Here is a 12,488-nt window from a genome sequence, read left to right as displayed (position 1 = left end):
TTCCTTTTATTTATTTTATACAATCTGGGCATGATTGTCATGCCAACTATATTTCATTGTTTAGTTCTGTTTGTAAGGTTCCTCTTAAAACAGTTACTGCAGAGGGACTGCAAACCATTTGGTTTCAGCGGGTGGCTTCTTAGCCTGTTTGTTCTGCTTTTCTTTTCTTTTTTCCTCGCGCCTTTTACTCTCCTCTACCGTTAGTTCAGGTTTTGTGGGTTTGTTCCCCATGCTTTTATTTTATTAATACTGCCACACACACACTGTGAGACTTCTTGGTAGTAGAGTCAGAGGAGGTTATTAAGGCAGCCTTCTACCCTGAGCTAAACCCAGGGCGGCCTCAATTTTATGCGTTGAAGCGCAACCTTCCCTCTTTCTCACCAATTGGTGCTCACAGGAAAACAGACAGGAGTAGTGCAGAAACCTAGAGTTTCTATTCAATGGTACACTTACTCCTTCCCATACGGAAAAGAAATAGTAAAAACTTATATGTGATTACTCATGAAAGTGGCCACTTTCATGAGTAAATCATATAAGGCTTACATGATTTACTCATGAAAGTGGCCACTTTCGCATTACTTTCATACATTGTTTTAGTAAGTATCCAAAACATACAAGTTTCATTATATAATTTTTCAAGGGATCTTATATCTGTTTTCACACTTATATGCTTTTCATACAAGTTTCACACAAGACAGATACAAACTTTATAGGATTTATATATATCTTTTCCATATGGGTTGACACACAGTTATTTCGCGCTTTAGGATATGCTATTTTATTTGACACACTCTTTGTTTTGCCCTTCACCTCGAGAGTGAAGGTTCTAGCTTCCAACCTTTTTGTTGCGAGACGAGTCCACACAGGACATACAATCTCGTCTTATAGGTGAGCTTTTAACCTTTAGTCCACACAGGACATTTTGTGACTTTCAAGTCCACACAGGACTAGTCTACTTTAAATCCACACAGGAAATTTTGACTTTTCTAAGCCCACACAGAACTAGTCTATTTTAAATCCACACAGGATTACTCTGTGAGTTGTGTCATCCTAAAATCGAATATCTTAAACGCAAAGTGTTTTTGACTGCTTTATATTTACCTTCAAAGTAGCGCTGTGTTCTTTCCCGGTGTTATCGAGTCCTGCCGCTGTGGAGCCTGTGTAAGACACTGGCCAGTAGACGAATTCACAACTCTGGGCTTTCCTCGTCTTCCTGGAAGCGAGCGTTTGCAGTGCAGGCGATCACGACGTCAGGATCCGATGACTCCGTCTGTGGACAGCTGGACGATATAATAATATCGGTCAACTCTCCGGCTCGGAGGACCAATTAAATGTCAGTGGTGTGTGACATTTTTAAATACGATGAAGGAATACAAGACAATCAAAAGGAGTTTCATAGAGCTACGTGCACGGGTGAGTGATCGGGTGATACTCACACCGAGGTACTGTAGTCAGGTTTATTTATACCAAGAGACAGTTGTATAGCATTTCCTGTTTTTCAAGCTTACTTATCAGCATGTATGTGTGTTCTGTGTGTGTGTGTGTGTGTGTGTGTGTGTGTGTGTGTGTGTGTGTGTGTGTGTGTGTGTGTGTGTGTGTGTGTACGTGACAGGATGTAATGGCATGTGATACAAAAATATATGAACATTTTAATACATTTAAAAGCTTTATAACGGAGGTATGTTTTAATAATAGACATCTGCAGTTAAAGCTTAAAAGTTACTTCTAACAGTTCCCTAAAACGGTGACAGAGCTACAGACCTATGACAGCCTTACACAGGTAGCCAGCAGCTATGACCAGCACTACATGTGCAGTTAATAAAAGGACAGGTAATGTTTGTCATGCTGTTGCACACACAGCACGCTCATTTGTTTCAGTTCGTCAAATTGCCACAAGACAACTTACCAACGTGTACGTAATAAGCTAATACTCCTGTGTGCTACACACTACAGTGTACGCTGTACACCTACTTACTGGTTTTGTCGCATCAGTCTGTGTCTCTGAGTTAACTTGTGTTTCTCCTACAGCTCCGGACTGCAAAAGATGCGCGTGCTCTTTGTGAGCTCGTTCTCGGCTCGTAACCAGCGCGTTCTGCCGTCAAGGGCGATCATTGGTTAAATGTGATCATGTGACTGATGCAAGCCAGATCCTTTTATTTAGCAAAACTGTGATTAATAGTTAAATATTATTGTTGAGGGGCACAGACAGGACTCCGCACGCACACACTCATAAAAATAAATACATTTTTTTTAAAAGTTGCCTCAACAAAAGGGCACTTTGGGAACCCATCAGGAAAGGGGCGGGTGCTCAAGCCCCTCCAGCCCCCCCCCCCGCACGTGTCTGTATAGACAACCTAAAAATACAACTCCACAACATTACTAGCGCAAAAAGACAACCTTCCATTTATTTTCACTTAAACAAGAAGCTGGTTTTTATGTACATTAAAGCTTTATAAAAATGTAACAGTGCAAATGCAAATTCCTTGCTTAAAGTTTAACCAAAAGGCATTTCCAGTAGAAATGGGCTGACATATCCTGAGCATAACCATGTATAATATCCACTGAAGTTAAAAAGAGGTGCTTTGCAACATTAAACTGCAGTGTGCAGTACGTATTTTTCGGACCATAAGGTGCACGGGATTATAAGGCACATTAAGCGAAACAAAGCAGTCAGATAAATCAAACTTTATTAAACTCATTCTTCTTGCTTCCTCCACTTCTGTACCATTGATTCATTAATGTTGAATTCTCTGGCAGCTGCTCTATTCCCATGTTGTTGCAGTATATTAATGACTAACCTCGTATTGTGGATGGATTATCTCAGTTGTTCTCCTGACTGAAGTTTGGTCCGTTTACAGCATCCTGCCATGCGATTGCATTTGTCTCTAACTATCAGGAACCTTAACGTTAACTTTTATAAGTGGAAAAGTGTTAGTGTTCGTCCTCCAGCTTCACTGTTTATGTTATGCTAACATAGCTGTGTCGCTAGCGATCACGTAGCATATCATTATATACCAGCTAGCCCAACTTCAGTAACCCTACAAACGTCACTGCTGTTTAGTTTCCTGTCTTCATTTATGTTGGACGTGATAGCAGAGCTGTACGTTTGAATTTTTTCAGAAATCTCTCAGTCAGAACATTCAATATCATGCTTAGGTAACTAGCGAAACTAGCGAGCTAACTTCCGCTAGCTTCCTGCTAACTTCTAACTCCGTTAAATGTAATAAATTTTGTTTTCATGGATGCCTGGAAGTTAAACTTCATAGTTACACCTGGAAAAGCAGCAATGCTGATCGTTTTATTAAAGATGAAAGAATTGAGACAGTTTTTAACTCTCAGTGATGCTGCAGTGTTCGTTTGCCCTGAAGCATACAGAGTTTAGGACCCAGATTACTCCCAGATTTAAGAGCATCTTAGTCCGACAAATACGACAATAACGACGGCCGCTTGCATGTTCTGCAAAAAAATGTGCTTTGTCGTGTATCTGACGGACAAACACCAAACCAGTTCCACATCACTGAAGTTGCACCATTTTTACAAACCAATTCTGGTTCATCTGTTTCACTCAACAATCGGCCATGTACGTATGAAAACAAAGGCACTGCGCATGCGCGTTTTACTCATATTCTATCGCGATATTTCATTTTCCTATCGTTGCCTAACATTATACCGGTATTACCGTGAACGGTATAATATGGCCCAGCCCTACTCCCCAGTGTACGAGGATACCGCCACCTGCTGGCTGAGAGAATGAACCCTATTGTAAACTGAATTAGCGTCATTACAAACGTGTGTTAAATTTGATTTAGTGATAATCGAGTGTGTTTATGCTTGTCTGTGTGGAGAGGATTGTTGGAAAAGTGATGATAATGTCCGCTATCACTGTCAATTGCCAGTAAACACTTCATCTGGCTGCTGAATCTTCACATGACATATTATAAAGTCTGTATTATTAACTCTGTCATTAGGCACCATTCTTCTTATTTTACGGCGCTGTTGTTCAATCGGGGGACGCTCTCTGTTGAGGAGAAAAGCAACAATTTGTTGCAGATACAGATTATCCATTGTTTAAATGTCCCGGTAGTCGAAAAGGAGGCAGAGCTGTTGAGAAATGCTAAGAGCTAACTAGGCGCTAACTGTGTCATTCAAATATATTGAATGTCGCAATGTTGGCAAAGAGAGGAAGTGATGTAAGATTTGCGCATGCGGGGTACGATCGGGTTTCCGGTACGGATCGGGTAGTGACAGACACGACCAGAGTTTCTGTCGCCATTTTAGTTTTTAAAAATGTCGTGATAAGGGCGGGTCTTACTGTGAACCTGCGCGCTCATTGGCTAATAACTTGAGATTGAAGAGCCGTTATCCAATGAGCGCGCGGCTTCTCCCAACATAAAGTAGTTTCCTTTGAAAAACCAAAGTCTGATTATTTTTGCCTCCACTGACGGAGCCTGTATTTCCCGCCACAGAGACACAGTAATGTCAGAGCGGTGTTAACACTCACCTGCCTCAGCACACCTCTCACTCTCTTCCTGCTCTCTCAGCTAAACTCACTTCCTCTCTACTTACAGGAAACCAGCGCTCAGAGGAGCCTCACGTTTCACCCACAGACACGAACAGCGTGGAATTATTTTATGTCATAAGAAGAAACATATTCATGTTAACACTCACCTGCCTCAGCTCCACCTTCCTCCTCCTGCTGCTCTGAACTAGTGATGAAATGGCTCTCAAAGCCGGCTCTGAGACGTGAATGACGCAGCCGCCTCCTTATCACGAGCCATCGTGGGTTTTTTTTCTTTCTCTCACCCTCTCTCTCTCTCTCTCTCTCGCACTTTTTTTCCGCTTCACTCTGCACACGAGCCTTGTGCTTTACGCTGGGCAGAGGCGGGAGGGGCAGTAGTTACGCTCAGTAGCACAGGAACAGAGGCAGAGAGAGAGAGAAAGAGAGCCAGGGCCAACATCGTCACATTAGAAAGGTATAGTAATCATCCACAACTATTTTCAGTTGCAGATGATAAAGGATTCAGAAAGTTTATTCATGCAGGTCCATATGACAGAGAATATGCATGTTCTTTTTGTTTTCATATTTTAATTTATATTTAATTGTGTTGTGGTTTGCAGTGTTTTGTGTTGTTTCACTTTAAATTTGTAAAAGGAAAAAGCTGAAAATTTAAACAGTTAAAAGTTGAAATGTGAATAGTTGATTTTTGTATTATACGATTTAGTTATTACATTTTATGTGGAGTGAATAAATAAAAGTATATTTACGGTGGCCCCTAGAGACAAAACACATACAAACTTCAAAACACGTAAAAACTCCGAAACATGTACAAACTCCGAAGCACATAAAAACTCCGAAGCAAATAAAAACTCAAAACACATACAAAAGACAACAGAAGTGCTCCAGGATGCTGGGCGCAGTGTTGAGCTTTTGTTACCTAGTGGCTACACAAGCCAGCAAGTACCAACGACCGGATTTGGTGTGTGGTAGTAACAGGTAAATGAAAATGTTTTTTTTTATTATTTGGATATATATGAGTGCCTGTGTATAAATACACAAACAATACACACATGCTTTCAATTGTGTAATTTAAGTGATCTAGTAGCTCTGCTTTGGAAGTTCAGTTCATGCTAGAAATGTGTTTTGGAGTTTGTACGTGTTTTGTCTCAAGGGGCCACCGCATATATCTACCATAACCACTTTTTTTTACGTCAGTAATTCCTTTTGTGCATAATTTTATATTATTGTTAATAATAAATTAATTAAAGCAACAAAACAACCTGAAGAGCCGAAAGAGCCGGTTCTCTAAAAAGAGCCGGAAATCCCATCACTACTCTGAACGGAGGATCAACACTTTCACTTTCACTGCTCCTCCCTAAACACAGATGTCACGGCTCGGCATGGCAAACCGTGGGAGGTGTGGGGAAGCAGGACCCAGGCGCGGTGCTCTATGTACAAACAGTGCGTTTATTTACAGTGTAACAATAAATCCCCGTGCTTTCCCTGACTCCCGTGTCTCAGTGCTCTCCGCTCCCGTGTCTCAGCACCCCTCGTGCTGGCTGCCGTCTGGCGCTCCACACTTCTCCTGGGGACACAATAGACGCAGCCGTCAGGACACATATAACCGCGGGCATACACACACTAACTCAGTTCAACAGGATGACTAACATGGAGTCTCACGGAATGATCCCGCGTCGGTGGGAGCTCCAAGACTCTCCTAAGTAGCTCCTCTTTCACAAGAGGCGCTGGAAGGTTTCCCTAATAGTTCCTGGTGAATCAAAGCAGAACCATAAAGATTGCTGGACTGCATGATGGCCTTACCCCTGAGCAGTCATCCTGTTACAGGAGGAACCACTTATAAACTGTTTTCAAAGTAGCTGAGCAGATTTCATCTCAAGTAAGCGATTAACTGTTTGTTCATGTGTTCTGCCACTTAAAGAGCATTTAAGGACGTCTTTTGAGTGCCCAGTTGAATTAATTCTACTGCCTCTCATGGTCATTTGTTATTATAGACATATTTTTCATGTTCATCCAGCTATTTAGTAAATTCTATCTATTTCGTAATATCCGTCAGCTATAAAATGTAATATAAATATAAAAATATCTAAATATCTCCTGTCCTTTATGTTTTAATGATGTAAGTCTGTTATCGTGTTACATTAGCATTCCTCACATATCAATGAGATGCTGTACAGTACAATCCTGCTGACACAGCAGAGGGATAACGACGGCTATTCAACATCGTTACACGACACATTCGAGCTGCATGACACAGACAAAGTGACTAAATCATCTTTTTTGTGGTTTATTGTCTTCAAACCAGCAGACAAAGCTGATGGAAGAAGATGTCAGAGAAGAACTTCAGGCCGTGGACTGAAAAGGTATTTTTGTCTTGTTATCAAAGACATTTGGAGTGGCAGCTTCTACAACTGGTTGTGCTAAAGTAAAGCTTACAGTCTAAGAAGCCACAGTGTTGATGTTCAGCACAAAGAGAAAAGCTCACTTGTTTGAATTTATTTACAATCATAGTTTTATAAATTCTGACTGTAAACAGCTTTTACAGCTTTGATATTGTTTGACACTCGATATCAGGTGATGGGGTTTAATTTAAAGGTTTCTGTGTCCCAATGAGCCATTTACACTGACCAGTGTCAGTTTAACTGTAACACATTCATTATTTAGATTCAACAAAGAAATAACTGAATGTAAAAAATGGCAGCCCTCAGGCAGGTTTATAGAGATATATGCATGCATTATGAAATTTATGTATCCCAGATAATTGTTATTCATCTAGTCATGGCAGACCCACCCCTTCCTCCCAAGTTAACTGCAACCCAAAAGAACTAGTGGGGCTATTTACACACTCACAACCAGTGTGGGGTAAAAAGAGCCACCAAAAAGCTGTCAGCCACAGATGTGCTAGAAGAGTTAGAAACTCTACTTATGGATAAACTTTCTAAGTCTAACAGAGGACAGGTACTCCTGCCCAAATAACATGATATAACCCCACATACAGCCCAGCCATAAAATGAACCAAGTCATTTAGTTAAAGACAGCATGGGACCAAATGCATGTAACCAGCCTGCATCAACCTGGCATTTCTTCCTCCTGAATTAAATGAATGAATGGATGAAAGTTAAATGACTACAAACCTAAAGCCACTAGTTCCACACTGGAGCTCCCTGACACTGTGTGTTAACCGTATTTAGCTTGTATCAACAGTTGTAACAGGCTAAGCCACCTGAGACACTGCATTGAATGATTGTTCCTGTCTTAATGGTTTCAGCTGACTGGTTTCAGCTCAGATGTTCTGCTTTTTCCTTTCAGTAGATCAAAGCAGCTCGTGCTCCTTCTGCTTCCATTTTAGAAGAAGAAGGCGAAGGCTTCAGCAAAGTGGCGTTCATGGTCTCAGTGAACAGTCACGGTCACACACTGCATGTGGTTTTAAAAGCAACATGTCTGTTCACCACAACAATGGAGATGTGTAATATTAGTGCAGCTACGGTTTGTTCTTGAACATCAGTTCTGTTTTCTACTTTGATCACTTAGACCAACAAAGTGTTGTTTTCAGATTCTTTCTTTTACATCTATAAAGCACCTGTTCATTTTTTTATTACAATTAGTTTCACATGAATGTTAGTGTTTCCTTTATGATCTTTTAATGCTTACACTACACTGTACACGTCTGCATTAGAGACATTTCTGTTTCCTGTTTCTGTTGACTCAGAGTTGTGAAATGTTCTTTTATTTGATACACAATATGAAGTTCATAATTTTCTTACAAATAAAACTCTAATGACAAACATGAACAGCTGTGCTTATTTCTGAGACATGAGTTTTTGAATGTGTTCATATTTAGACAGTGTGCATCTGTCTGCTGAAACTGTAATGGTGAACCTGAGGTGATGGTCAACAGAAGGCAAATATATATCAATATAAAACAATATTGAAGTAATGTCTTTACCCTCTGCAGCGTGTGGACGCTGTGCACGCAATCACCTTATTCACTGTAGTAAACATGCACCGCTAGCTCACGTGACCGACTGTCTCCATGGTTACATCGTATATTATTAGCTATGTAAACAGCTTCCAAAGATACCGCCATAGCTCTCTGCAGCTGTAACACTTTCACACTTTGCAAATCATTTCACGTGTTTGATAGTTATGAAGACAGAATATGTTTTTAAGGTCATGCTAGGCGGTTGCTATGGTGGTTGCTGTGGACTTGGGTGGACCGCTTCCGATTCCTGTTATTAGCTGTACTTGTAAATGGAACGCAGCTGGAAGGCTGCGTTCCATTTACAAGTAGTGACAGTCTGACGCAACTCGAACTCAAACCCCACTTTGTTCTTTAATTATAGGCCTTTTATAGCCGTTCATGACACGCACACACACACATAAAGCACTTTGCCTCACCATGAGAATGCAACTTCACCTAACCTAACCTTAAAGTATCTGATATAGGATAGAAAAATGAAGCAACCAGAGATTTAATGATGAAGACTCTGGGTTCTGTAGTTCACGTTTTACAGTCCTGAATGACTCTTTGAATATGATTTATTGAAGAGGAGATTAGAATGCACTTTACATTTAGACTGTTGCTGTTTCTTTTTTTACATTGTTGCTGTGTTATGTCATGAATAAGGTTCACCTGCTGGGGGTTTGATGGATCAGCTGGACAATACAGTCAAAGACAGACTTCATTCATCATATGCAAGAATCCTAGTTGGATTTTTGTTGTCACTCATGTTTTTGAACCAAATATTGAAAACAATTCTGACAGACTGGATACCTGGTCAGGGTGTACGTTACCTTGTACTCAAGCATCCCAGGACAGAGCCCTGCCCCACCATGAGCCTGGGTGGATACGTGGTTATTAATATAAAAGGACCGATACTGAATATGAATATTTCATGAAAACTGAATTATAATACAAATTAGTAATAAGGGTTTCACTGCGCCCTTATCTACCCCATACTCAAAGAGCTGCGGGCAGAGAGGGTGACAGGAGAGGATGGCACTGAAGAGAAGATGCTGGGTTTCTGGAGTCTCCTGGTCCTGTCAGTATTAGTAGGATGCATCTGCTGTCTTCTCGTGGATGCTCACCTACCTTGACTCCTTCCAGCCTGGTATGGATTTCCCAACACTGCGGACAGTGGCCCACGTCAGAGACGTTTAATATTGATTACATATGTCTGAATTGCTAACCCTAACCCTAACCCTAGCTCAACAGACCACAATGCCCTGGACTGTCAGTATTATTACATGCTGTGAACATAAGTAGCTTTGATCACAGTTTATGTTGTAAAAGAGAAGGAATATTGGAAAGAAAGATCAACATTGTGATATTATTTCTTCCAAACTGACCAGAAACATGCTTGTCAGACTCTCACAGCAAAGGATCAGACTCACTGTGCATGACGGCTCAGGCCAATGATGTCTGTTAGATTGTCAGTTGTTTAGTGCTTCTGTACAGTTAGGGTCACCGTCTCTATTTCAGAATAATTAATATGCGGAAAACACAAAGTTGATTGTCTTCCAATATTCCAGCATAATTAAAAAACTTTGACTTTGTAAGTACATATTATTAGTCCTAATGCCAGTATGAGTCTTCATAACTCCTGCTTTGAAATACTGAACTTTAAAATGTACCTGATGAAAGATCATTTACAGTGGCACTCTGTCAGGATCATTCTGACTGTAAGATCACTGTATTAATCTGAATCCTTCTGAAATGTGCTGTGAATGAATGCTGATGCAACTCACTGTGGGAAAGCTGTTAATAAAAGGAATCTGTGACACATGCAACACATTCAGTGAGGAAGAGGACACAAAGGGAGGACACGCAGAGGCTGTGTTGAAGTCAGAAATCCAAATCTTTATTAAAAAACAGGCGGCGGTAACAAACAGGAAGACAAGCAGTCCATCAAACAGTCTACAGGGTCAAACATACAGAGAATTCAAACAGCAATAAAAAATAACTGGACACTGAAAAACTTAAAGCAATGTGTGACGCAATAAAAGGAAGCAGCGCAGTATATTCACTGAATTATCATCAATTACAAAAGAGAAAAAGGACGATTTCTAAGGATTATTTTCTTAAATGCAGTTAGAGTGTGGCTGGTAAAGATGGAAACATACAGAATGTAAACTGTGTGAGTTTGTGAACTTTGTTAGTAACAAATGAGGTAAAAAAAACAAAACAGACAAAACACAGAAAGAGGCTCTCAGTATTCATTAATAATTAGAAAGAAAAATTCTGGTCGTGGATTTTTACAGTCTTAGTTCCGCTCGCTGTCATCATTATAATCATCATGATCAATGGCGAGGTCCTGAGGTGGGCGGGGCTGTCTCTGGTGATGTCACCATGAAGGAACAGCATCTGGCACGTGTTGGTGAAACATCCCAGTACACTGGTGTAGTTTCCTCTCCAGCTGTTTGACATGTGACACTTGAACATTAAGGGGAAGAAGAAGAAACAGTGTTAGGTCAGGTGACCACATGGTTTCTAAAGTAACTGACAGGAAGTAACCAGGCCGTTAGAAATGGATGGCATGTGTTTAGAGTTACTGGAGTTGGGTAACTCTACTTACCAAAAGCAGCAGCACACAGATGAAGGATCAGATGCTGAATGTTGCAGGAACATGCTCGTGTGTGGTGGTCATTCAGTGCTGCTCCGGCAGGTTACACAGTCCAAGACTGATATGCTGCCCATCTGAGAGTTTGAAAACACACATGCAAAGATTTATTTTGTATTACAGTCAAAGTTGGATGTTCATTTTTGTCCTTTAAAAATGTTTGTGTATTTGAAAGCACTAACATTTAAGGATGACTTTGATCGTCTCCTTTAAAGGGGAGACAAGTGTGTCCACTGATCTACGTCACTTTACCTGGATGATGACTCCTCCGCCCTCACTCAGAAACACTCCTAATATAACCAAGCAAATAAATAATATTGAAGATTTACATCATTACAAAAACAGCAAAAACATCTCCCTTTGATTCTATTTCTCCATTCCTGCTGAACATCAGGCAACAAATATCTCAATAAATCACAGTAAAATGTAAAGCACATGTTTTCTCTGCTTTGTCTAACCTCTGCAGAGCCTCTGTAAAGAAAATCATAACTGTAATCATAAAACAAATATACATTTCATAACACGTCACTGGACAAACCTCGGTCAGCTGATTTCCTCTGTGCAGTGCAGACGAACATCAGTCAGCAAGTGACTCTGCTGGTTCTTCTGAGGAAACACCACCGTCTCTCCACACCGTCACCATCTGTGAGCACAAACTGCCGCTCTGCTCTGCCAGCATGTAGGAATCACATATCACACACACAAGGGTGAAGAAACATCAGAGCTCAACTTTGGATACTTTAGATCTTAACAGATCAAAGCAGCTCTTAGTTTCAACAATCAGACAAACAATGATACCAAACTGATTCTGTATGAATACAATATGGTATTTTCAATACAGCTGTCAAATTAATTTATTAAAACTAATACAGATATATGTATATTTTTTTTGATAAATTCGTTTGCTAAATTATAAGAATATATTTTTATTTTTTTTCATTTAACAATTGCAACTGAAAGAAATTAAATATTGAACAAAAATATATTGTCACATTCTGAGCATGCTCAGCACGCTGACAGACTTGAAGTTGCTACAGATTTTAAGAAGTGATAATTATGGGGAAGAAACTTCTCTTTTTCATCCGTTTAATCAAACATTTGATGCCTCAGCTGTCTCAGTCTATAGCGTTCTGCAACTACAACTAACCTGAAGCTTGGATTTGGCTGCAGGTGCCCCTGTACATCCTTCTCAGCAGCACACATGTGGGTACCATTTAATCCCACTTCTTCCTGAGCTTTGCTTCATCACAAGACCAAAGGTGGCATCCCGTGTCACAGTCTTATCATCATCCAGAAGAAACATTTGAAGAAACATCATGGAGAAGAAACATTTGAAGAAACATCATGGAGAA

At 40.4% G+C, this 12,488-nt stretch overlaps 2 long non-coding RNA genes across 3 annotated transcripts; one reads left to right on the top strand and one right to left on the bottom strand.

Moving 5' to 3' along the window:
* The first annotated feature begins 6,382 nt into the window (after nucleotides 1-6,382).
* On the top strand, nucleotides 6,383-8,090 carry LOC113016667 (uncharacterized). The gene is made up of 3 exons (XR_003271286.1): nucleotides 6,383-6,395; nucleotides 6,822-6,879; nucleotides 7,826-8,090. It is a non-coding gene; the product is annotated as an uncharacterized LOC113016667 (long non-coding RNA).
* Nucleotides 8,091-10,706: 2,616 nt separating this feature from the next.
* LOC113016999 (uncharacterized) lies at nucleotides 10,707-12,463 on the bottom strand. Of its 2 annotated transcripts, none has more exons than XR_003271348.1 (5): nucleotides 12,284-12,463; nucleotides 11,675-11,805; nucleotides 11,389-11,426; nucleotides 11,092-11,213; nucleotides 10,707-10,949 (listed from the first exon to the last, which is right to left on the bottom strand). It is a non-coding gene; the product is annotated as an uncharacterized LOC113016999 (long non-coding RNA). The 2 variants fall into 2 exon arrangements; XR_003271349.1 differs by having other exon boundaries at nucleotides 11,675-11,800.
* Nucleotides 12,464-12,488: the final 25 nt, after the last annotated feature.

This window comes from Astatotilapia calliptera, chromosome 23 (genome assembly GCF_900246225.1).
Source record: "Astatotilapia calliptera chromosome 23, fAstCal1.2, whole genome shotgun sequence".
Lineage (NCBI taxonomy): Eukaryota > Metazoa > Chordata > Actinopteri > Cichliformes > Cichlidae > Astatotilapia > Astatotilapia calliptera.
Note: the sequence above shows the minus strand (reverse complement) of the source record. Positions and strands in the feature narration are given on the sequence as shown.